Source organism: Moschus berezovskii, chromosome 5 (genome assembly GCF_049115385.1).
Source record: "Moschus berezovskii isolate FMDL1 chromosome 5, NW_MosBer_1.0, whole genome shotgun sequence".
Lineage (NCBI taxonomy): Eukaryota > Metazoa > Chordata > Mammalia > Artiodactyla > Moschidae > Moschus > Moschus berezovskii.
Window position 1 is genome coordinate 27,247,489 of NC_142464.1, and position 26,100 is coordinate 27,273,588.

A 26,100-nucleotide genomic window follows, 5' to 3' on the forward strand; every position below is an offset into this window, starting at 1 on the left:
TTTTCCGTATTTAGAGCTGCTTCCATCCTCATCTATATACTGCACAATTTTTTGGTCCAACTGGAAACAGTTAAAAAAAATATCCAGGCAGTTTTAATGTTTCTGACTTACTTCTGTTGAGGAATATAAAATTCAGACCACATTACAAAGTAATTATTCAGATAGAACTTTACAGAAACAAGTCCAATCAGTATTCACATGTCAGTAAAGGAATGTTGCCAAAAGTGAAAGAAACTTATCTTGGGCTTTGTTATGGTGTGTGTGTGTGTACATGTACAGAAGCGTTTGTGTGCACAACACCCCAGGCTCTCACGAAATGGGAGGTGCTGACTTTGGCAAACAATTTAATATAAAGCAAAGGCATGGAAGATTAAAATTATTATCTATGGTTATCAACATTTGACTAATAGCTATCCTGTTGTAATAAAGGTCCCAGACAGACTTAGTGATCAAGATTCTCACAGAATGCTTATTTTCATAACCACGTTATGTGTTTTCATACCTGATGACTGGTTTGGCACAGTTCTAAGTGCTGCACTCTGATTAGCATGGCTTAGAGAAGTGCCAGTAAAAGGACTCTACTTACAAAGAGTCACAGTGTATTAGGTATTTTAAAATGTAGTAATTTTAGAGTATTACAATTTGAATTTAATGTTGTTTGGGGAAGAATTTATAATAATCCTACACTAATTTCTTTGAAGTACACAAACTTTTTTCCCAACATTTTCCATATTACCTGTCCATAACATGACTATTGAAAATAATAATGCTTTGATGAGGAAATTGAAGCATATACTTTAAGAAACATTTGCACAGGTGTTTAGTGTTGAAGGCACAAATAAGGAGTAGAACCTTTAGGGCCTTTCTACTAGATCATGCTTTTTCTCTATTCACTTTGATTCCCAATTCAACTTAAAAAGTGTATATGTAGTAGGTGATGTTTAACAGATGTAAAATCAATTCAATCTAAATGTCAAACCTCTCAAATATTGGTCATCCCATTGTCTAAATTCTGTAACTGTTAAGACCAAAACTTTTGCTTGCCTGGAAAATTCCATGGACAGAGGAGCCTGGTGGGCTACAGTCTAAGGGGTTGCAAAGAATTGGACATGACTGAGAGACTAACACTTTCACTTTTCACTTCAAAATAAGAATAAATAATTTAAAACTTGTTATACCAATGACTGACAGTTAACCACATTGTATAATGGGAAGATGTTTGACTGGGTATCAGAACTAACTCTAGAACCATTCTCTTATTGTCTAATTAATTGTTTTAGGAAAGAGTTTCCTTCTGTCCTCTCCTCCCTTCCTTCCCTCCTCTTTCTTTACCTTTCTTTCTTTTCTCTATGAATTCCGTTGTTCTCACCTGACAAAAGGTTGGGGAAAACAAGGCCTACCACACAGCTACCTCAGACAGCTATTAGGGCAATTACATGTGACATGTGAGCAGTTTTACCCTTTTCCTCTTGGTTCTTCTCTCCCAGACCTATCCAAGTGCAAGTCTGTTATGATGGCCTCCATTAATTCCCACTCTTTTCCTGTGCCACTGCTGCCATCCAGACAGCCACGGCAGTGGCTAACTTATCTCCCTGCTTTCTGTCTTGTCCTCATTCAATGTATTCTCTTGCAGCCAAATGATCTTTTAAAAACAAAAACAAAATCGTGCTATTTCCATATTTAAAGCCTCCGGTGGCCTCCCGTTGTATTCAGAATAAAATGCAGAAAACTACCCACGGACTCTGTAGCAGACTCCAGATGGCAGAGATTCTTTGACTCTGCTCCCTCTGAATCTGGGTTGGCCTTAGAACTTTGTGTGACAGAAATTGGTAGAAGTAATGTTCTGTGACTTCAGGAGAGTCATCAGGAATCTTGAAGTCTGGGTCCAGGCTTGCTCTGGAAGAAGCCTGTCTTCATGTAAAGAGACTGCCGACCACGAGACAGCCATGATGCCACTTGGGAGAATAACAAGCCTCTTGGAGAGGCCTCAGATGTGAGGTGCCATGTAGAGAGAGGCCAGGGAGCGCTGAGGCACCAGACATTGAATGAAGAAATCCATTGGGAATGGGTTCTCTAGTTTCAGCTGCCCCAGCTAGTACCATGTGGATCAGAGATAAACTGTCTGGAAGAAACTTTCCCATATTTCTAGTCTCCAAATTGTGAGCCAAATATAATCTTTGTTTTCATTCACTATGTTTTAGGGGTGATTTCACAAGAATTGATAGCCCAGTAGTTTCTAATGACCTAACAATGTGGACCCTGCCTCTAAGTTCATCCCCTTTCATTTTTTCTCTTGCTTACCATCTAGCAACTACATTAGCTTCTCTGATATGTCAAGCTTGTTTCTACATCAGCACCTTAGCCCTTGCTATACCTTCTGCTCCAACTCTGACCCCAGGTTTTCTCATTGTTATCTTCTCCTTGTCGTGGGGCTCAAGTGTCACAGTTCCTGTTAGGTCTTCCAGATCTTTCAGTTTATATTTGCTTTACCTTCTCCATGTCACTCTAGTTTATCACTGTGTTTTATTTGTCATAACACTGATAACTATCTGAAATGCTTTTGTTCATTTATTTATTTCCTACTTACTGATTCTTTTGCTAACTAGAATGTAAACTTCTGGGGCCAGGGGTTTTATCTGTGTTTTTCACAAATTTGTCCCTAATGCCTTTTATACTCAGGGTTTTTTTTTTTCTTCATGAATGTGTGTCAAAGTGCTTCAAACCTAAAAGTTTTCGCTATTATTGTATTGCAAAAAACCAATGAGTGCTAGAAAAATACAGACTAGGAGGCACTTAGACATAAAGCAATAAGATAATAGGAAATTAGAATTTTCTAAAATTGTAGAGAATTAGAAATATCCCACAATATCAGTACCTTTAAGTATGCTTAAGTCAATCATAGCTGCTTATTTCCTCATTATTATCTTTTTTAGAAAGCTGACAATTCAGTTGTGATATTTTTCTATCCCCATCTAGGCAGCTGGCTCAGTTTTCTATTTTTCTGCATTTCTCCTTTAGGAATAAAATGAAAAATAAGGTATTCTTTTTGGCTTACCCATTCATAAAGACATTGACCAAAGACTCTATGAGAATGTCAAATGTGTTAATCATTTAATGCAGAGGCACTGGCCCCCCTCAAAGAAGTGACAATAAGCCCACAATCCAATTTGTGTAAATTTGTTTTGTTGTACATTTAATACCCAGTGATCTTAGGAGGGGCTTCCCAGGTGACTCAGTGGTAATGAATTCACTTGCAAAAGCAGGAAACTTGGGTTTGATCCTTGGGTTAGGAAGATCCCTGGTAAAGGGAATGGCAACCCATTTCCAGTATTCTTGCCTTGGAAATCCAATGGACAGAAGAGCCTGTGGGTTATAGTCCATGGAATTGCAGAGAGTGAGACGTGACTTAGCAGCTGAGCACACATGCATGCATGCTTACCTGGAAAGAAGGTTGTTGCTAATTGCAAAGAATTGATGCTTTTGAACTGTGGTGCTGGAAAAGAATCTTGAGAGTCCCTTGGACTGCAAGGAGATCCAACCAGTCCATTCTAGAGGAGATCAATCCTGGGTGTTCATTGGAAGGACTGATACTAAAGCTGAAACTCCAATACTTTGGCCACCTCATGCGACGAGTTGATTCACTGGAAGAGAGTCTGATGCTGGGAGGGATTGGGGGTGGGAAGAGAAGGGGACGACAGAGAATGAGATGGCTGGATGGCATCACTGACTCGATGGACATGAGTTTGAGTGAACTCCGGGAGTTGGTGATGGACAGGGAGGCCTGGCGTGCTGTGATTCATGGGGTCGCGGAGAGTCGGACACGACTGAGCGACTGAACTGGAACTGAAGGGGAGGGAGAACACAGCTTTATAAATTTGTGGAAAGAGCATCTCTACAGGGATTTAAGAGACAAGTTTGATCTGGTTTGATTTCAATAAACTTATTGGCGTGATAAGCTATGTAATTGTCAGCATGTATCAGGAGAGCAGGTTTAATATATATTACTCTAGCACACATTTTAATATAGTGAGCTAGAGAAACTCACTGACTAGCAAGGAATTGAAATGTTGAAATGGAAATCCAGGCTTTGAGATTCCTAGAATCTCTGAAACCATCTTGCATCTTTCTCTCCATCTGCCTGTCAACATGACTTTCTGAAATAACTAATCTCAGAGGAATATTTTAGAAAAAAAAATATCATGTGGATGTGTTTCCCCCCCTCCCTAATAAATGCCAATCTCAGGCAGTGTTTTTGTCAGGAGACTCTGTTCCAGCTTTAAAAGCCAAAGGAAAGATGAAAATGAGTACACTAAAATGTAATTTAAAATGCAAATACAGATTCTGCAGAAAAGCAGCAAAAGCTAATTGTAGTTTTTCCTCATGCATGGCTCTGTAGACAGTGTGTGGTTACTTTCCTCCTGCTGGGAATGCCCAGACTGCAGCTGCACTGTCACACTTTGACCCCTCAGATAAAACACATTTGACCTAAAAAAAAAAAGACAACACAAAACTCTAAGCCCTAGTCACAGAAATCAATAGGAACTTAACCCTCAACAGTACTAGGTGGAAACGCAACCATATGTGACAGTATGGCTGTTAACTCATGAGAACTCCCCAGAATAGAAATAGCAGTTGCATTTTATAAAGAAAGGGTAGCCAATCTATGTTCTCCAAGAGTTCACATAGTATAGGTTAAAAAAAATGCAACCCCTGAATTAAGGACACCATTTGTTTTCCCCCTAGCAAAGCTGCACAAATATTTCAAACTTAGATTGACTTGGAGTCAATTCTGAAATATGAAATTTTAGCTATTTTTTGGTTTTATTCCTGTCATACCTGGGTGCAGTAGGCTCCACACTATGCTGAGCTGAGGTAAGCATATTATTTGCAGCAAAACTTTGTTCACTCTTTTAAATCTTAGGACTTGTTTATGAAAATATATGAAATCCTGATTTCTTTACTGTCTGCCTTTTCTTCGAGTATATGGGAGTTATAGTAAATTCAATCAGCATTTTGTCACACAATATGAGTTGTCTCATGTACATGCAAAGGAGAGACTGCTCAAAGGTATTATTATAAAGGTATTATTATTCCAGGAGAAGAATGAATTTGCCAAATAAAATAACTGCTGGGAAAATCTTGACTCAGTCACAGAATTAGAAGTTTGAATTCCATTCAATGATTCTGAAACTCAAGTGAGATCCATTCTCCATTATGTATGTTAATTAGGACCACAGACACTGGGGGAAAAAGAATTTAATTCTTCACTGTCAAAACTTTATGAACTCAGTTAAGAGTTCTCTTGGTTCTCTGTGCCCTTTCCTGCCCTCTAGTGGGGGTGCTACTATGCTAGAAAATGGGCAGACAGAAACAAGAAAGGGGCTGTGAGGCTATGAGTTTGGATAGTTGCATTTATCACACCAGGTGGGGTGTCCACATGTGGGCCAAGATCCAGAGGCTGTTGGGGCTTCTCAGGGAGAGAGGGATGCAGAGGCCCTTGTGCAGGCTTAGACAGCACAAGGGTTTGGGACCCTCAGCAATTATATTATGTTTCTTTGTTCCTACCTTTTTCCTCTTTCTAAGCAAAAAAGGAAATAAAAAGGTAGGAACAAAGCAACATAATATAATTGACAGGACTGAGCGACTGAACTTAACTATGAACTTAATGGGAAATAGTTGGTGTAAAGAGTGAGTGTTAAAGCAAGTTTGACAGGTGTCGGTCATTTCTACATGCTGAATCTTAAAATTTTATCAAATGAATCAGACTGTGGCTCATGCATAACTGCTTTTATTTTCCCTGCAATTTTTTTTGCCTTTCGTTTTGAAGATATTCTTTATTTCACTTTTTTGTTTGGGGAAGGGAAGGAGGTGAACTCTGAGGGTCACTCCTCAGAAGCCTTATAACTGAGTTCATCTGTGTGAGAATAGAGGAAAGTAGACGTTTTATAATACCGCTCAGAAATATATTTTTTCTTTTAGTTATTATTTTTGATGAATATTGTACTCTGTTTTATACAGTGAAGACTGGAGCCATCCTTCAGTGTCTGTCTTGAAGAGGAGGTGGTGCATTCTAAACTCATTTGTTAATTATTCCTTTACGGAATACTATAACCATGATATGTGTAACCACGGTACATATCAAATTGAAAAAAGAAATTTCAAGTGAATCGAGAGGTATGTGAGATCTAAATGCAGGAGGGATAACAGGTCAGTTAGAAGTATGAAAATACTCAGGAAAATCCAGTTTAAGGCTAACTATGGTCAGACCTGTTCCTGGTGGCCCAGATGGTAAAGAGCAAGGCAGGAGACCTGGGTTTGATCCCTGGGTCAGGAAGATCCCCTGAAGAAGGGAATGGTAACCCCCTCAAGTATTCTTGCCTGGAGTATAGCATGGACAGAGGAGCCTGGCAGACTACGTTCCATGGGGATGCAGAGTTGGACATGACTGAGCAACTAACACACAAGGTCAGACCTATCTCTGATGTGTAGTTCAGTCCCTTGTTTATTTTTCTTGCTGGTGTTGCTTTACATAGTAGTTCCTGCCTTTCCCAAATGTGTGGGTGCTTCTTCCCACCCCCACCCAAACTGAAGATTTATTCCCTTTTTCCCTCTTATAACCAGTTGTCATTATTTCTGATGTGAATCTGGTAGTTTGAATTTTTTTAAAAAAATCAATTATTTTGCTAAGCTGTAGCATATTTGAATTAAACAAACAAACAGAAAAAAAACGATTTACTTTACTCTGTTGCCAGCTAAGGACAAATCTCTATCCAAAATAACTTATGGATCTGAGACCTTGTTTGAAGAGGGTCTATATGATTCTTAAGTTCATTTTCATTTTTTGTGATTCTCTAAGTCACTTATATTCTTCATGACTCTCACATTAGAGTATTCCCATTTGTGGAAAATTGTTCCCTTCTGCAGCCTCTATAGGATGACTGTAATAATAATGTAACTACTACTAATAATGATAGCAAATGCTATAGTATTGCTATGTGTTAGGAACTATTTCAAGTGCTACATATTAACCCGTTTATTTTCTCACAACCTTACTATTACTATCGACATTTTACAGATGAGAAAACTGGGGCACAGGTTGGTTCACCCAGTGGTGACCACACTGCCAGTAAGTTTGGAACTATGATTCAAAAGCTAGTACTGCAGATCTAGAATTACTGTTCTTTTTTTAAAAAAAAAATTATAGAATTTTAATGACAAGAAAATGCTTATGTCATATGTTGAACAAGCAGCAGGAAATAGTACAGTATGATGAAGACTACTTAAACTATCACAAGAAAAGTCTAGAAGGAAATATTTGCCTTGTGGGATAGTTTTTAAAATTTTTTATTGAAGTATAGTCAATTTACACTGTTGTGTTAGTTTCAGGTATACAGCAAAGTGAATCAGTTATACATAGACATATATTATTAATATCTATTTTTTAGATTCTTTTCCTGTACAGCTCATTACAGAGTATTGAGTAGAGTTCCCTATGCTATACAGTAGGTTCTTTTTGTTATCTATTTTATATATAGTAGTGTTCTTGCCTGGAGAGTCCCAGGGATGGGGGAAGCCTGGTGGGCTGCCGTCTATGGGGTCGCACAGAGTCAGACACGACTGAAGCGACTTAGCAGCAGCAGAAGTGTGTATATGTCAATCCCAGTCTCCCAATTTACCCTCCCCCTTATCCCCTGATAACCATAAATTTGTTTTCCATGTCTGTGACTCTACTACTGTTTTGTAAAGAAGTTTGTTTGTACCTTCTTTTTAGATTCCACGTATAAGCAATATCTGGAGTAGGAAATGGCAACCCACTCCAGTGTTCTTGCCTGGAAAATTCCATGGACAGAGCATCCTGGAAGATGACAGTCCATGGGGTCACAAACAGTCAGACACAACGGAGTGATTGAGTACATAAGCAATTATCATACAGTGATTGAGTACATAAGCAATTATCATACAGTACATAAGCAATTATCATACAGACATACAGTCCTGTGTCTGACTTCATTCAGTATGACAATCTCTAGGTCCCTCCATGTTGCTGCAAGGGGGATCATTTTGTTCTTTTTTATGGCTGAGTGATATTCCATTGTATATGTACCACATCTTTTTTTTTTTTTATCAATTCCTCTGTGGATAGACTTTTAGGTTGCTTCTGTGTTATGGCTATTGTGAACTAGTGCTGCTATGAACCTTGGAGTGCACGTATATTTTTGAATTATGCTTTTTTCTACATATATGCCTAGGAATTGGATTGCTGGATCATATGGTAGTTCTATTTTAAGCTTTTTAAGGAACCTCCCTGGCTGTGAGAGTTGACTGTGAAGAAAGCTGATCGTCAAAGAATTGATGCTTTTGAACTATGGTGCTGGAGAAGACTCTTGAGAGTCCCTTGGATTCCAAGGAGGTCCAACCAGTCCATTCTAAAGGAGATCAATCCTGGGTGTTCATTGGAAGGACTGATGCTAAATCTGAAACTCCAATACTTTGGCCACCCCATGCGACGAGTTGACTCACTGGAAAAGGCTCTGATGCTGGGAGGGATTGGGGGTGGGAGGAGACAGGGACGACAGAGAATGAGATGGCTGGATGGGATCACCGACTTGATGGACATGAGTTTGAGTGAACTCCGGGAGTTGGTGATGGACAGGGAGGCCTGGCGTGCTGTGATTCATGGGGTCGCAAAGAGTCGGACACGACTGAGCGACTGAACTGAACTGAACTGAACTGAAGGAACCTCCCTACTGTTTTCCATATTGGCTATGCCTAGAATTAATGTTCTTAACAACCATAATGATGTCATTTTTAATATAATAATTGTTAAAACTCATTGTGTATTTACTGTCAACAATGTAAAACAATACATTTTCATCACTGTACTTGGTAAAGAAGCACTCACTCTACCTGGTACTTTGAGATGCCTTGAAATTGAAGTGCCAGAAAAAACATTCATTCTTTTAAGTCACTAAAACTGCAGGACCGTGCAGGGTGTTAAATAGATCCCTAGGTCTGAGAAAGGGACTCTGTGCCAAGAGAGCTTTGCACGGATGTCTGAATCATCAGGAGGAGACCTGAGAGGCACAGCACCTACAGAGGGGGCCAGCCTGGCTTTAGTTGCATGACCTCAGGCATGTTGTCTAATCTCTAAACCTCAGATGCTTCCTCTATAAAAGACAGAAAATTTTGATCCCTTAGGTTGCTGGAGGCTATATTAGAAATTAGAAACTGTCATTGTGTTGTATGAACAGAGATTTTGCTAGTGTTTTAGAAAAGAAAAATGCTGGTAGAACCAGCTCACCACTTGGGGTGTAAGAGTTTCAGTAACCAGAACCCAAAGCACCTGTACCGTAGAGGTATTACCATTTTCACACTGTGAATAGACATGCAATATACACTGCTGGTATCTCCTTTACTGACATACACAGAGCAGTTCTGACACCAGTAGTGATTTTTTTTCCACACCATGTAATTCTATGACACTGGCTGGGTGACAGACAATTTGATTCAGCACCTTGAATCTCTACCTGTAGTTAGCATCAGACCCCCACAAGTGAAGGGCTCAGTTCCATAAGATTGCTTCTACTTCAGACACCAATTACAAGCCTCAGGCTTTCCTGTGTTTTTCTGACCAAAAGACTATAAATTTGCTATAATGACTATAAACCTGCTCCTTGGGCTTTTTGTTTTGCTAGAATGGCTCACAGAACTCCTGGAAGCACTTATTTACATTCACTAGCTGATTTTATCCAGGTTACAGATAAGCAGGCAGATGGAGATACAGAGGGTGAGGTCTGAAAGAGTGGGGAGTACCGGAGCTTCTGTCCACGTGTGTGCCAGCCAGGCCTGTGCATGTGCTCAGCAAACTCCATGCTTTGGGGACTTTTACGGAGGCTTCATCACATATGCCTGATCAATTATTAACTCAATCTCTAGTCCCTTTCCCATTCCTGAAGGATGAGGATAAGGTGGAAAGTTCCAAGCTTTCTGGTGACCCATCTCAATCCTGAAGCTATCCAGGAGCCCACCAAGAGTAGGCTCATTACAACAAAAGACATTCCTATAGCCCAGGGGATTAAAGAGTTTTAGGGGCTCTGTGTCATGAACAGACAACAGAGACCAATATATTTTTTACTATTACTTCACAGATACCCAGAGAATGTCATCTTTGTGTGTACCAAATAGCAATAATTGGCAGTGTATGTAAGTGCTCCTGATTATGTTCAGGTCAGACACTCAGTCGTGTCCGACTCTCTGCGACCCCATGAACCGCAGCACGCCAGGCCTCCCTGTCCATCACCAACTCCCAGAGTCCACCGAAACCCCTGTCCATCGAGTCGGTGATGCCACCCAACCATCTCATCCTCTGTCGTCCCCTTCTCCTTCTGCCCTCAATCTTTCCCAGCATCAGGGTCTTTTCCAATGACTCAACTCTTTGCATCAAGTGGCCAAAGTATTGGAGTTTCAGCTTCAACATCAGTCCTTCCAATGAACACCCAGGACTGGTCTCCTTTAGGATGGACTGGTTGGATCTCCTTGCAGTCCAAGGGACTCTCAAGAGTCTTCTCCAACACCACAGTGCAAAAACATCAATTCTTCAGCTATCAGCTTTCTTTATAATCCAACTCTCACATCCATACATGACCACTGGAAAAACCATAGCCTTGACTAGATGGACCTTTGTTGGCAAGGTAATGTCTGTTTTTAATATGCTGTCTAGGTTGGTCGTAACTTTCCTTCCAAGGACTAAGAGTCTTAATTTCATGGCTGCACTCACCATCTGCAGTGATTTTGGAGCCCAGAAAAATAAAGTCAGCCACTATTTCCCTGTCTATCTGCCATGAAGTGATGGGACTGGATGCCGTGATCTTAGTTTTCTGAATGTTGAGCTTTATGCCAACTTTTTCACTCTCCTCTTTCACTTTTATCAAGAGGCTCTTTAGTTCTTCTTCACTTTCTTCCATAAGGGTGGTGTCATCTGCATATCTGAGGTTATTGATATTTCTCCCAGCAATCTTGTTTCCAGCTTGTGCTTCCTCCAGCCCAGCATTTCTCATGATGTACTCTGCATATAAGTTAAATAAGCAGGGTGACAATATACTCCTTTCCTATTTGGAACCAGTCTGTTGTTCCATGTCCACTTCTCTTACTTCCTGACCTGCATATAGGTTTCTCAAGAGGCAGGTCAGGTGGTCTGGTATTCCCATCTCTTTCAGAATGTTCCACAGTTTATTGTGATCCACACAGTCAAAGGCTTTGGCATAGTCAATGAAGCAGAAATCGATGTTTTTCTGGAACTCTCTTGCTTTTTCCATGATCCAGCGGATGTTGGCAATTTGATCTCTGGTTCCTTTGCGTTTTCTAAATCCAGCTTGAACATCTGGAAGTTCATGGTTCACATATTGCTGAAGCCTGGCTTGGAGAATTTTAAGCATTACTTTACTAGCATGTGAGATGAATGCAATTGTGCGGTAGTTTGAGCAGTCTTTGGCATTGCCTTTCTTTGGGATTGGAATGAAAACTGACCTTTTCCAGTCCTGTAGCCACTGCTGAGTTTTCCATATTTGCTGGCATATTGAGTGCAGCACTTTCAAAGCATCATCTTTCAGGATTTGAAATAGTTCAACTCGAGTATGTTAAGAACTGCATTAGATTTTATAAATGTGGACTTTAAAAATAAAACATGCTACAAAGGTAGATAGTTGCCACTCCAGTATCTGTGTTCCTCTTTCATCTTAATAACATACCCAGGCCTGCAAACCCAAAACAAGCAAATGTGCATTGCTCTTCTTCGTTTGCTACTAAGTATGGCTATATGGTTGTGTGCATGCTAAGTTGCTTGTCATGTCTGACTCTGTGACCCCATGGACTAGCTAGCCAGGCTCTTGTGTCCATGGAATTCTCCAGGCTAGAATACTGGAGTGGGTTGCCATTTCCTTCTCCAGGGGATCTTCTCAACCCAGGGCTCCTGGATTGCAGGTAGATTCTTTACTACCTGAGCCACTGAGGGAAGCACGTAGCCATATGATTAAGTTTAGGCAAATCAAACAGAAGTGTTAAAATTATGGGAAAACTGTTTAAAGGGGACTGACTCAATGGGAAGGAATCTTTTTTGTCCCTTTCCATTTGCTCTCCTTTTTGCCTTCAGTGTGGATATAATGATTGGAATTCCAGCGTGGGCTCCATGGACAGTGGGGTGATCTGAAAAATGGAAGGTGTGATTTAGGAGCAGAAATACAGGAGCCTGGATTTTGGTTGACATCATGGCTTCCCTGGATTAGTCATGAGCTGCCTATTTCTAGACTACTTTAATGATGGAAATATTAAAAAATCCAAAGAAATTCAAACCACTGGTATTTTTTATCTCTATTAGCAAATTAAACTTTATTCATGTACCATGATACTAATTTTATCTTCAGTTAAACTGCAGACTGTCCCCAACTTATAATGGTTCATTTTAGGATTTTTTGACTTTATGGTGGTGTGAAGGTGATAAACATTCAATAGAAATTGTACTTCAGATTTTGAATTTTGATCTTTTCCTATGCTTGTGATATTCAGTAAGTTCCTTTCTCATGGTGCTGGGCAGGACAGCCAGCCACAGCTTTCAGTCAGCCATGGCATCAGGAGATTTAATAACCAATACACGTATAATCATTCTGTCCCCTGGAAACCATTGTGTTTTTCATTTTCAGTATAGTATTCAATAAATTCCATGGGATATTCAACACTCTATTATAAAATAGGCTTTGTATTAGATGATTTTGCTTAGTTGTAGGCTAAAATGTTTCTGCACATTTAAGGTAGGTTAGGCTAAGCTATGGGGCTTCCCTGGTAGCTCAGCTGGTAAAGAATATGCCTGCAATGCAGGAGACCCTGTTTAACTCCTGGGTCAGGAAGATTTCCTGGAGAAGGGATAGGCTACCCAATCCAGTATTCTTGGGCTTCTCTGGTGGTTCAGACAGTAAGGAATCTGCCTGCCCTGAGGAAGACCTGGGTTCGATCCCTGGATTGGGAAGATCCCTGGAGGAGGGCATGGCAACCCATTCCAGTGTTCTTGCCTGGAGAATCTCTCTGGACAGCAGAGCCTGGCAAGATAAGTTTGTGGGGTTGCAAAGAGCTGGGCATGCTGAGTAACTAAGCATAACACAGGCTAAGCTATGATGTTCTGTAGGTCCGACATACTTAATGCACTTTTGGTTTATGATATTTTTAACTTACAATGATTTCAACTTAACCTCATTGTAAATTGGGAAGTTCTGCAACCATTTTTATAAAGTTATTTACACTGGCATGTGAAAGTAGATCATTGTGGCTTTGATTAAATGTAAGTTCTGGTAATCTTGAAGTAGCAAAAAAAAGAAGCAAAACCTTGAAGTGATTAATTTCATTATATGCTTCATGTTTAAGTTGAAAAGGCATTTATCTACATTAGTATTATTGAATTCAACATACATAAATAGTTAAAACATAGAACCAAACCTGAGGGTATATTATCTATTATTTTTAATGCCAACATATTGGTTTAAGTAAAATGGCATTATCTATGATATTAAATTAGTTTGATAACTCAATTTGTTTATATTCATAGTTTAACTATCTAATGAATAGATTAATTTTGCTATTAATTTTATTTTTAAGCATAAGAAGTTTATATTTAAGTAGTATGAAAAAAGTCTTTACAATTATTTTCCTTTAAAAGGAAGAAAAATTTCTCAAATTGGAAAAATAACCCTTGAGTATAGCAAAACTTATATTACTGTATTAGCTATAAATTAATCTGAAAAATAGAATAGATGTAGAATCCAGAGACAAGAATCTTTGCTGACTTCCATAGGTATCTAAAACTCTGTACATCACTTCTTGCCCTCAAACTACAGTTTCTCTTGTCTGATGTGCTAAGAAATCTATATTATCACTTTAAGCAAACTAACTCTTGGATTACGTGAGAAATGTTGTCTTCCTAGTACTAATAACTTTTGAAATCGTCCCCATTTTCTTCTTCTCAATGTCCCATTCCAACTGTACGTGGGCTCTTCCAGTCTGTTGTCCTCAATTCCAGAGCCATCTCTCTAGTAAGAAACAAAAACACATCTTTTTGTTTTGGCAAGCACACACACCTGGATTAGTCATGCATGGGTGGTGGTGTTGCTATCATTGTTATTAGCAAACGTGCGTTTGTGCTAAGGCACTGCAGCTGTGTTCCACTCTGCAACTCTATGAACCGCAGCCTGCCAGGCTCCTCTGTCCCTGGGGATTCTCCAGGAAGGAATACTGGAGTGGGTAGGCATGCCCTCCTCCAGGAGATCTTTCCAACCCAGGGTTCAAACTCATGTCTTACATATCCTGCCTTAGCAGGTGAGTTCTTCACTACTATTGCCACCTGGGAAGCCCATTAGCAAGCATAGCCATATTAAAATAACTAGGATAATGGCAGGGAAGGGCAGCTTGTTTTATTAAAGCAAAAAGTGGCATGAATGGAGGAAACACACTCTCAGGGAAGGCTTGACAGTCTGTTAAGTTTACTAGAAGGAGTGATATACAACATAGTAGAATAAATGTTGACTTTGGAAGCAGACAGTCTTGAGTTTGAAGCTCTGCTACCTAATACTACATGTCAACCCGTCAATAATTTGCCCTCTCTGAATCTTAGATTCCTTGCATGTAAAATGGGATTAATAACAGAGTTATTGTGAGGATTATGGGTTGCATAGACTTATGGGAAAATGATAATACAGTATTCGGCCCATGATAGATATTCATTTCATGGTGATTGTTATTACCAGTCTAGATTGTGAGTCTCTCATACTGTGATGAAGACATGCAGCAAGAGCCTACACATCTCAAAAGATGGCAGGAACAAAAAACTAAGAAAGCAGAGAAAATTACCACAGATGCTATGGTCTGAATGTTTGTGTCCCCCCAAACACTTATGTCCAGTATGGTGGTATTAGGAGGGAAGGCCTTTGGGAGGTGCTTAGGTCATGAGGCTGGGACCCTCATGAGTGGTATTCTTGTCTTTAGAAAACAGACCCCACAGAGCTCCCTCGCTGCTCCCAGTGTGTGAGGACACAGTGAAAAGATGGCCATTTATGAACTAGGAAGTGGGACAGACATCTCAGCAGACACCGGATGAGCTGGTACCTTGCCTAATCATCTTAGCCTCCAGAACTATGAGAGAGAAATTTCTGTTTTTACAAGTTACCCAGTCTATGGTATTTTGCTAGAGCAGCCAGCATACACTAGGACAACCGAGAGAAAATCGGCTTACCTCCTCCTCAAGTCCTGGTTCCCTGTTTTCAAGGGGTAATTCCTGCCCTTTCTCCCTGCAGGTGTTCTAGGCCAAGCCAAAGCATTCCCTAGGTTGGTCGTTTATAATACAGTACTCTGGTTAAAAAGCTTACTACTACCTACCAGCTGTAGCTTATAATTTGGGTAATATTAAAAATACTTAATAATAACTGGGAATTCCCTGGCGATCCAGTGGTTAGGACTCTGTGCTTCTACTGCCGAGGGCTTGGGTTTGATCCCTGGTCAAGGGACTAAGATCCCACAAGCTGTGTGGTGCAGCAGAAAAATAAATCAATGAAAAAAACAAGTAGCGGGGCCACCTAATGTCTCACACTCCAACAACCCATATGAACCCCCACTTCCTGTCATGAAGTCACAATGGACTCAGACTGTGCCAGTGCATACTTTCTAACTAACTAAACAGATGTTTTTATATATCAGGAAATGCATGAATAAGGAGGAAAGTGACTCTAACCGTGTGACTTCTTTGCTCAGTGTGGTCTGTTCGGAGTGATATACTCTGAAATACATATAATTTTGCTTGGTTTTTACTTTCAAATACTGCCTTCCTTTCCCTGTCAACACACAAAAAAATCCCCAAATCCTTAACAAATAGAATAAGTGAAATTTTTATCCAGCACCTCAAAGAGTGTTCACGTAGTAACTGGAGGTTTTTCAGCATATGCGGCAAATATTTTTAAGATACTTAGCAACTTTTACTTAGGCAAATATTTAATTTTAAAAATTGCAGGAGACAAAGAGTAACCAAATATCCAACATTTCAATTTAATTTCAAGGTTAGCAGTACTTTAAGTAAAATGCAAACTGGGTAGATTTTAAAAATATTGAAATGTAAGTTCAGTTCAGTTCAGTCACTCAGTCGTGTCCGACTCTGCGACCCCATGTGTCTAAAGTTTAAGTTGGAGACACGTTAAGTTGGTCTGGGAAGTTTCTAAGAGTCCTTTCACCCTCAGTCTGAAGAGAGATTTTTAACAAACTCATACTGTCAGCACTGGAATGGGAAGAAATACAGGAAGGCAAAGCCCATTTACTGAGTAGAAGTATACCCATGGCATTTCTGAAGACCTGTCAGTTCTGTCCAGAGCCCTTGGCTGGTAGGAGTCATGAGTGTGCTTGCTGCTGGCCTTGTGTTCCTTGAATTATGTTTCCTCACTGAAAACCCAAAGCATGCTGGAAGGCTGGGTTGGTTATGTATTTTAAACCTCAAGTGGCTTTAGACAGCAAAAGAATAACCCCAAACACCGCAGAGGATGGCGTTTCGGGAAGCGTCAGTGCTCGTATCGACGCTGTTGCTGTCTTCCCGTTTCACGTATGCTGGGAATGGTTTAAAGGTGTCGAAAACCTCTGGGTTCACCGCCCATTGACTGGATCATAGTAGTAGAACTCTCTGTAGGCTGCTTCTCAACCTGAACCCAAGGGTTCAGCCAGAGCTGCTTTTTCTCTTCCAGTGCAGTGAGTTAATCACAGTATAACTGGCAGAATTCAGCTCTGAGTCAGCTGTTAGTACAAACTATTACCACGTCTATCAAGGGTCATGTGAACTGCCTGTTTATATATGGAGTAAATACTCTACGTGGACAACACTAGCTGATGTAAACTGAACTGAACTTGTGCCAAGAAAATAACTACACACACTATAGACATGTTGGCTGTTTTCTGCTGCTTCTCTGGTTGTGGGAGCTCTGGCAGGAGCCAAACCCCAGGACAGAGACTGATTATTTGGCCAACCAACTGTGTTGGGCTGCTTCACAGGGCATATGAGGCAGTTCCAATTGGCAAACAGCCCCTTCTTTTTAATAAATCCATTGGCACCTTCCATAGGGAAGAAACTGAAGTGGAAGAGAGCTAGTCTTCACTGTTTGCAGAGGATGTGAGACTGATGCGCGTGTGTGCTCAGTCACTCAGTCATGTCTGATTCTTTGCAACTCCCTGGACGGTAAACCACCAGGCTTCTCTGATCATGGGATTCTCCAGGCAAGAATACTAAATCTTCCTGACCCAGGGATCAAGCCTGTGACTTCTCAATGCAGGCAGATTGAGTCACCAATGCTGGGTCACCAGGAAAGCCCCATCAGACTGATATGTTTATAAAAATATCTTAAGCTGAGCATATCTGAGAATATCAACAATATATTGCAAAAAAAGTATAAAGCTTTATCTTCATCACAGAGGTGCAGAGGACAAAATTAAATAGTACCCTAAAGACTCCTAGGGTTCCAGGGAAGAACTATTACGACTTGGCACCTATGTTGCTAGAACATCTTATGAGCAGGTACAATGCCAAATGAACACATGTGAACAAGAATACTCAGCAAGGAGGAAATGTTTATCAGTGAGTATCAAATCTAACAAGAAGAAAGAACAGTTCCATCTGCTCTGTGGACAGAGCCATTCAGGCTGTGAGACAGCAGATGATTCCTGGTGCAAGTCTGGGGTGGAAAGAAATAGGCCTTTAGTGAAGCTTGGTAAACAAGCATTTCCCAGTGCTTAAGCATGTTTTTCCCACCCACCATTACAATGGAGGGAAACACTGTAAATCAAATCTGTATGCTTTGCAACTCATCAGTCATTGATTTTTATTCTCCTGGGCAAGTGAAGAGAGTGGTTAATTGGATGCCTTTTGCATGTATAAGTATATTATCCATGAAGACCACATACCTTATTTGATAATTCATAAATTTACAGATACTACAAGGTGGGGAAAGGAAGTTTAGCGTGTGCCAAGAGCAGACAGATTGGTTTATTTCCAAATCTGTGGTATCCTAACATTGTCTCTGCAGCATGTTTTTCTGTTTATATGTCTTTGTGTCTGTCTTTTTTTTCTTTTTTTTTTGGGCAAACACAACTTTAGTGAAGTATAAGTTACATACATTAGATTGTACCTACAGAAAGCATACAATTTATAAATTTTGTTTATATGTTTATATACATAAAACTGTCATTACAGTTAACATAATTAATGTACTCATCACATTCAAGAGCTTTCCTTGTGTTCCTTTGTAATTTCTTTCCTCTTGCTCCTCCTCACCCCTTTCCCTCTTGCCAGGGCAGCCACCAGTCTGCTTTTTTTCATTACCTACAGATGCCTTTGCATTTTCTAGAATTTCATATAAATAGAATATTTCAATATGTATTGGGTTGTCTAAGAAGTTCATTCGGATTTTCTCTCTAGACTATGGAAAAACCCAGATGAACTTTTGGTCAGCCCAATACCTTTTTGTTAATTTCTTTCACTCATTAAATGTATTTTGTGTTTCATCTACAGCTGCCATTTATCAATAGCTCATTCTTTTGTATTGTAGAGTGGTATTCTATCATGGGTAAAGGACCAGTTGTTAATCCATTCATGTATTGATGGTGTTGGGCTTGTTTCTAGTTTCTAGTTTTTTGGCTATTACAAATAAAGCTATATAAACATTCCCGTATAGGATGCAGACAGATGCTTTCATTTCTCTTAGGTAAAAATCTAGGAGTGGAATGGCTGAATCATATGATTGCTACTGCTAAGTCACTTCAGTTGTGTCCGACTCTGTGTGACCCCATAGACGGAAGCCCACCAGGCTCCCCCATCCCTGGGATTCTCCAGGCAAGAACACTGGAGTGGGTTGCCATTTCCTTCTCCAATGTGTGAAAGTGAAAAGTGAAAGTGAAGTCGCTCAGTCCTGTCCGACCCTTAGCGACCCCACGGACTGCAGCCTACCAGGCTCCTCCATCCATGGGATTTTCTAGGCAAGAGTACTGGAGTGGTTTGCCATTGCCTTCTCTGGAATCATATGATTAGGTGTGTGTTAATTCAAGAAATTGCCGCATTGTTTTCCAAAGTGGTTGTACCATTTTACATTTCCATCAGCAGGGCATGAGGGTTTCAGTTCTTACACACTGTTAAAGATATTGGATATAAGTTTTCAAATTTCATTCATTCCACTGGATATGCAGTAGTATCTCATTGTGGCTTTAACTTTCATTAGTTTATTAATGGTGTTGAATATCTTTTCATCTGTTTATTAGCAATCTGCATGACTTCTTTGGAGAGGCGTCCATTTTTTTGCCATTGAAATTTTTTACATTGAGTTTTTAGAGATCTTTATTCTTTAGAAACGTCTTCATCAAATATAATCTGCAAATATCTAATCTGTAACATAATCTGCAAAAATCTAATCTATAACATCTGTAATATCATAATCTGTAACAGTTTCACTCTTTTAACAGGGTTTTTAAAAGTGTATGTTTTAAGTTTCAGTGAAGTCCACTTAATCAATTTGTTATTTTATGGATCTTGCTTGAGGTGTCATACCTAGGAAATCTTTGCCTAGCTCAAAGTCACAGAGATTTTCTACTGCATTTCTTCTTTCTCTTCCTTGTCATTCTTTGGTGCCAGGAGCAGAAGTGGTAGAGCTGGTTTCTAGATATTAAGAGATTCTTGTTTCTTCATTGAACTGCTCTGTGCCATATGGCTACTTGCCATTTGGATTTGAAGCATTAGAAAGAGGGTGGGTGCAGGAGCTTGAAAACTTGCTGTGAAATCTTATATTCCAATGAAGAAAAAAGTCACTAATTGCTTTTAGAGAACTTATTAAGAAGGTATTCCGTTGGTGTTTCCAAGAAAAAGCAAAAGCAGGTTTTTTATTTTTATGAAATAGCATTTGAAATGTTAGCCAGTGGCATTTATTATCTAGTGAAACTGATGAATGGGAAGAACTTTCTTGGCATTTTAATCTTATAATATAATTATTATTTCTTTCAATTTGTGCTCTTCTCCTTAATTTGAATTGAATATTTCTGGAATGTGAGCTTAGTTCGTGGCTCAAACTAAACAATGTTGGTGCTAAATGAATGGTTCTACAGACTCAAAATTAATGGGATAACAATGCAGGTTTCAATGTCCCATTTGGTCACAATTTTTAAAAATATTCCCCATGAATGTATGAGCTCTATTTACTGAAACTGCTTTAATTCAAGGCAGACTCTATATGATATTTTCCTAAACAATCTAGTGTTTTAAGTAACCAATATAGAAATGAAACCCTCCTTGACGCCACCATTTTCAAAGCAAACCTCATACTGTGAGTATAAAAATTACTTGAAATGTTTCCATTTAGTTAATTTAATTCTTATACAGCAGATAATCTCTAAGAGTTGCTTAGTTAACACCATGTGATTGTTTTACTGGATATTTTTTCTGATGATGTTATAGGTATTGCTAATTACTTTTGGAAGGACTGATGCTAAAGCTGAAACTCCAATACTTTGGCCACCTCATGCGACGAGTTGACTCACTGGAAAAGACTCTGATGCTGGGAAGGATTGGGGGCGGGAGGAGAAGGGGATGACAGAGAATGAGATGGCTGGATGGCATCACTGACTCGATGGACATGAGTTTGAGTGAACTCCGGGAGTTGGTGATGGACAGGGAGGCCTGGCATGCTGTGATTCATGGGGTCGCAAAGAGTCGGACACAACTGAGGGACTGAATTAAACTGAACTGAATTACTTTTGAGACTTTTGAGATCATTTTGCAGAAGTCATAGATTTCCTTCATTCTGAAGTTTAGATTAAATTTTTGCATTTTTTGTACCGAGGAGGATGTATATCTCTCAAGCTGGTTAAAATAGTTTAAAATGCAGTCAGAAAAGTTGTTTTGCATTGGCAATGTAAAAGCTAGCTGAAGAATTTGGAAATGTTCATATAGGAGGGAGGGAGGGTTGAATTTCTCACCGTGGGCTACCACTAGAGGAAACTGTTAACAATCTAAACAAGGATTAGTTTTTGAAGTAAAACTGTGCAAGTAGAGTTTCTTACCTTGAGTCAGGCAAAGAACATGGCTAGACTTATATATTTTTAGCAGCTGACATGTTAATGAGACTATTTCCATTGAAATGAGTGAGTGATTATCACCATTTGTGGACTTCCAACTGATTTGTGAAGCATTTATTGAACTTCAAAAAGTGCTTCCAGAATCAATTAAAAATGATTTTAGATTCAAGGTGTATGTACCCACGAGCAGTCAATATTTATATTTACTTGGCTCATATCATGTCCAATTTTCTTTAAAATGTTACTGTTTTGATGGCTAAACACTAAAATAAATAAAATTTGCCAGAAATAATGTAATTCAGTGAACTTTCAAATTTTACTTTTCCTTTTTTGAAGGAAAAGTATTATTTGGCTATTATTATAGCCAAAAGATTCATTGGCCGAAAAGCCATTGATTAGTTACTATTAGGCAAGTAACAGGTCGCAGACTGGGACACGACTGAGCACACACACACACAGATAGGTAACCTGCAAAACTAGAGAGAAGAGCTCATTTGGCACAACTTGGGGGTAACTGCATCATATAACAGGGGGAGGAAATGGGAGGTCTTCTCTAGTTTCTGAATCTGAAGGTAGCATTAGTATCAGATGGGAAAGATAATTTTGGAGTAAAAGAGTGAATTTGTCAAAGCACTTGTCTATTCTGATTTTGATTATAATAGTTTGCTTTTTTCTTTTCCAAACTACTTTTATATAAATTACATTGTGAGTTCTCACAGCTGTGATGGTGGTTTATTCGCTAAGTTGTGTCCAAATCTTGTGACTCCATGGACTGTAGCCCTGCCAGGCTCCTCTGTCCCTGGGATTCTCCAGGCAAGAATACTGGAGAGGGTTGCCATTTCCTTCTCCTCTCACAGCTATTGGGTTGGCCAAAAATTTCATTTAGGTTTTTCCATGCCAGCTTATAGAAAATCCAGACGAAAGTTTTGGCCAACCCAATAATATTACTATGCATAGTAGAAAAACTAGAAACAGAGATAAGTTAGTTTGTATAAGCTAACATTGCCAGTTAGCAGAGAAGAGCATTGTCTTTCTCTAATAGTGTTTTCTCTGGAAGCTGATGTCACTTTTTTTTTTAAAGCACTTCTTTCTGTTAATGGAATATCCAACTGTATGCAATTCTGCTTCTGTTAATATCCATCAGTAGATGAGAGTAAAAAATGAATGCAAATGAACTTGGCGGCAGGAAAAATGAAAACACTGAAGTCACATGTGCTGTCTAGACACCGAGTATCCTATTTACAGAAAACATGGATGTTCTGCCTCCCAAGATTTAGGTTTAAGACTTTGGAGCCACACTGAGTGTGCCTCTCACTAAAGCTTCTTTCAAGTGATCTTTCCAAGAGATTATAGAAAGGAGGCTTGTCTGCTATAGGATGAGCATACAACTCCAGAACTGGTCCATGGCCTGGTAGGAACCAGGTCACACAGCAGGAGGTGAGTGGCAGGTGAGTGAGGGTAGCTTCATCTGTATTTACAGCTGCTCCCCATCGCTCACGTTACTGCCTGAGCTCTGCGTCCTGTCAGGTCAATGGTGGCATTAGATTCTCATAAGAGTGCAAAGCCTACTGTGAACTGCATACGTGAGGGATCTAAGTCATGTTCTCCTTTTGAGAATCATCCCCAAAGCATCTACCCCACCCACTGACTGTGGAAAATTGTCTTTTGCGAAATGGGTTCCATGGTGACAAAAAGGTAGGGACTGCTGTTTTTGCATGCCCCATCCCTTTTGCAAATGAGAAGCGCAAGACCTGATTGAAAAAGAAATACAACTGCGTGCCTGTGCCATGTAGAGGACGGCAGGGACATGAAACAGAATTCTTAGGCATGCCTGGCAGACACTGGCTGAGACTGGGAGTGATTCCATGCTACGGTGGGCTATGCCATGCAATTACATGAGGATCTTAAGAAGAACAAGAGGTAACAGAAAGAAGCTCATTGCTTCTTAGGAAAAGGAGTGTAGCCCTTTACTTATTCTCTGAGTCCTAGGACTACCTGTAAGATATTAGTCTATCCTGGAAATTTCCTCACTGATGATACAACTCAAAAGAAATATCACATTATTTTTAGTATATGATGTCTTTTTTGAGTTTTCTATTTCAGATGGTGAAAGAAATGGCCCTGATTTTAGCCTGCAGCACATTTTAATGAATGGCTGACTTAATAAGACATTGTTATAATGAAATGCCAACTGTCTTTGAAAACAAGACAGCTCAAAGTTCATCCTGATTTTCTCAAGTATTACCACACTTTAGGGGAAAAGTATGTTTCTGACACTATGAGTCCAGGGATTCTCACACTCTGTTTATGGCTGTAGTGAACACATATTGCTGTTTTAGGTTCTCCTCCTTTAGTAGCAGCATCTTGGTATTAATGTGGCATAGTGCCTTTTCCCTCATGTGTGTGGTGATGGTAAAAATGTTCATCAATATGCCTTCTCTGGGCTTCCCAGGTGATTCAGTGGTAAAGAATACACCTGCCAGTGCAGGAGATGTAAGAGGCTCAGTTTCCATTCCTGGGTCAGGAAGATCTGCTGGAGAAGGAGATGGCAACCCACTTCAGTTATTGGCGTGTGTGGATGCTCAATCATGTCCATCTCTCTGTGACCCCATGGTCTGGAGCCCCCCCCTGGCTCCTCTGTCTATAGAATTCTCCAGGCAAGAATACTGGAATGGGTTGCCATTTCCTTCTCCAGAGGATCTTCCCAATCCAGGGATTGAGACCAAGTTTCTTGTGTCTCCTGCTTTGGCAGGTGGGTTCTTTACTAATTCACCACCTGGGAAACACACTCCAATATTCTTGCCTGGAAAATTCCATGGACAGAGGAGTCTGGTGGGCTACAGTCCATGGGGTTGCAAAGAGTTTGACATGACTTAGCAACTGAGCATGCATGCATGCCTTCTTTCAGCCCGGTTATCATTATGAGATTCAAGCCAGGCTGATTAGACTGTCCCCCGGGATTTTGAATCATGAGAGAATGATACAAGGGTGAAAAATAAACTTTGTGTAAATGTGTTCCATTGGTGACATCCTGACAACAGTGCTGGGAGTTTCTATTACCAGACCCTAGAGTGTCCTTGTTTTCTATCGCTTTTTTCATAAACTCACATTCTCTGTCTTTAATCCTGTCTGTGACCTACCTCATACACTTTTAATAAATCTCTTCTGCATAAGGGTTCACATTGGAGGAACTCCTCAGTAAATTTTGGAGATGTCTGGGAAAGACTTCTGAAGGAGGTGTAGTGTAAGCTGAGTCCGGAAGGGCTAGGATAAATTATCTGCATGGAGAAGGATGGGGTTTTTTAAAGGTTGAGGGAGCAACTTGTGCAAAGGATGGGACACATGAGAAAACAGATAGCATATTTAGGAAAAGATAGATTTTTCATTCGATTTAGGAGATAGATTGAAATTGGGGCCATGGTCAAGAGTGAGGTCATTCAGGGAATTTTTGCCACGCTAAAGGTTTTATATTTTACCTTTAGATACAGGAAACCACTGAAGGGTTTTTGGCAGGGCAATGATCTGAGCATTGTTTTGAATGGCATATTAGAAGCATTGTGGGAATACAGTGGAGGGAGGCAAGAAAACCTGTGAGGGGCTAATGTTGTAGTCTTGCTAACAGATGATAGTGACCTGGAGAAGAGCAGTGGGGATGGGGAGAAGCAGAGGAAATTAAGAGGCTTAAGGAGGCTGAGCTGATGAGTCCAATAAAGGATTTTATGAAGAGACTAGTAAAAGACAGGGAGAGACATTGTTAATCCTTGAATTTCCACCTCAGATAACTAAGTTCCTGGAGGTATCCTTGACTGAAAGTAAGGACACCACAGGAAGATCAGGTATATGAGGGGATTAATTTCATTTTGGACACAACAGATTTGATAGGCTTATGCATCTTTCAACTGGAAATGTTTCATAAGCTGTTGTACATGTGGGTCTGGACTCAGGAGTGAGATCTCAGGTGGAGTTAGATATATCTAGAGATACAGTCTCCTTTTGTCATTGTTGTTCAGTAGCTAAGTTGAGTCCTATTCTTTGTGACCCCATGGACTACAGCACGCCAGGCTTCCCTGTCCTTCACTATCTCCTGGAGTTTGCTCAAACTCATGTCATTGAATCAATGATGCCATCCAGTCATCTCATCCTTTGTTGCCCCCTTCTCCTCCTTCCCTCAATCTTTCCTTTGCAAGTCACTATTTCCCCAACTTCTTTCTGACTGAATATTCTCAATGTCTCTGCGGTAGGAATTCCTGACTTCTACGCTACTAATAACACTACCTGGACATACTCATCCTTGTTTATGAATTCTACTCCCACTTGTAAATTGACTGAAAACAAGGCAAAAGTCCCTAATCTACTATAATTTTTTTTTCTAGCGTTTCTATTCAATTGTATTCTCAACGTTTTCTTCTGATTGTCCTTCTTGGTGCCTTTACTCTTAAGAATTTCAAAATCGACTTAATCATTTTTTTTCAAATACCTATTCTGAATAACAAGAAAGAAAACCCTTCTTCCTTTTGTTTCCTCTACCCAGCACCACTACTTGTCACTCAAGTCATCATCCAGTGATGGAGCTCCCACTTCATTTATGTTTCTGATTGTGGCCATCACCACGAACTTGGTGGCTTAACCCATATCATTTTATTACCCTATGGTTCTGAAAGTCAGAAATCTGCTAAAACCAAAGTGTGTTTCCTTCCGGAGACTGTAGGGAAGAATCTGTGTCCTCACTATCTAGAGCTAGAGGACACCCACATTTCTTAGTTCATGGCTTTCTTTTCACCTTCAAAGTCAGCAACATCAAGCCAAGTCTCTTCTTAGACTTGCCATTTCTATCTCTCTCTCTTTTTTGATCTCCTCTTTCACTTTTAAGGACTGTTGTGATTATATCAGACTTGCTCAGATAATCTGCTGCTGCTAAGTCACTTCAGTTGTGTCCGACTCTGTGCAACCCCGTAGACAGCAGCCCATCAGGCT

The 26,100-nt window shown here is 39.9% G+C and overlaps 1 protein-coding gene and 1 pseudogene across 3 annotated transcripts in view; one reads left to right on the top strand and one right to left on the bottom strand.

The window, feature by feature from the left end:
* The window catches only part of LOC148777809 (uncharacterized), a 266,942-nt gene that overhangs the window by 81,833 nt on the left and 159,009 nt on the right, over positions 1–26,100 (top strand). The gene's annotated exons all lie outside the window — the stretch shown is intronic.
* The window catches only part of LOC148777810 (uncharacterized), a 109,289-nt pseudogene that overhangs the window by 2,525 nt on the left and 80,664 nt on the right, over positions 1–26,100 (bottom strand).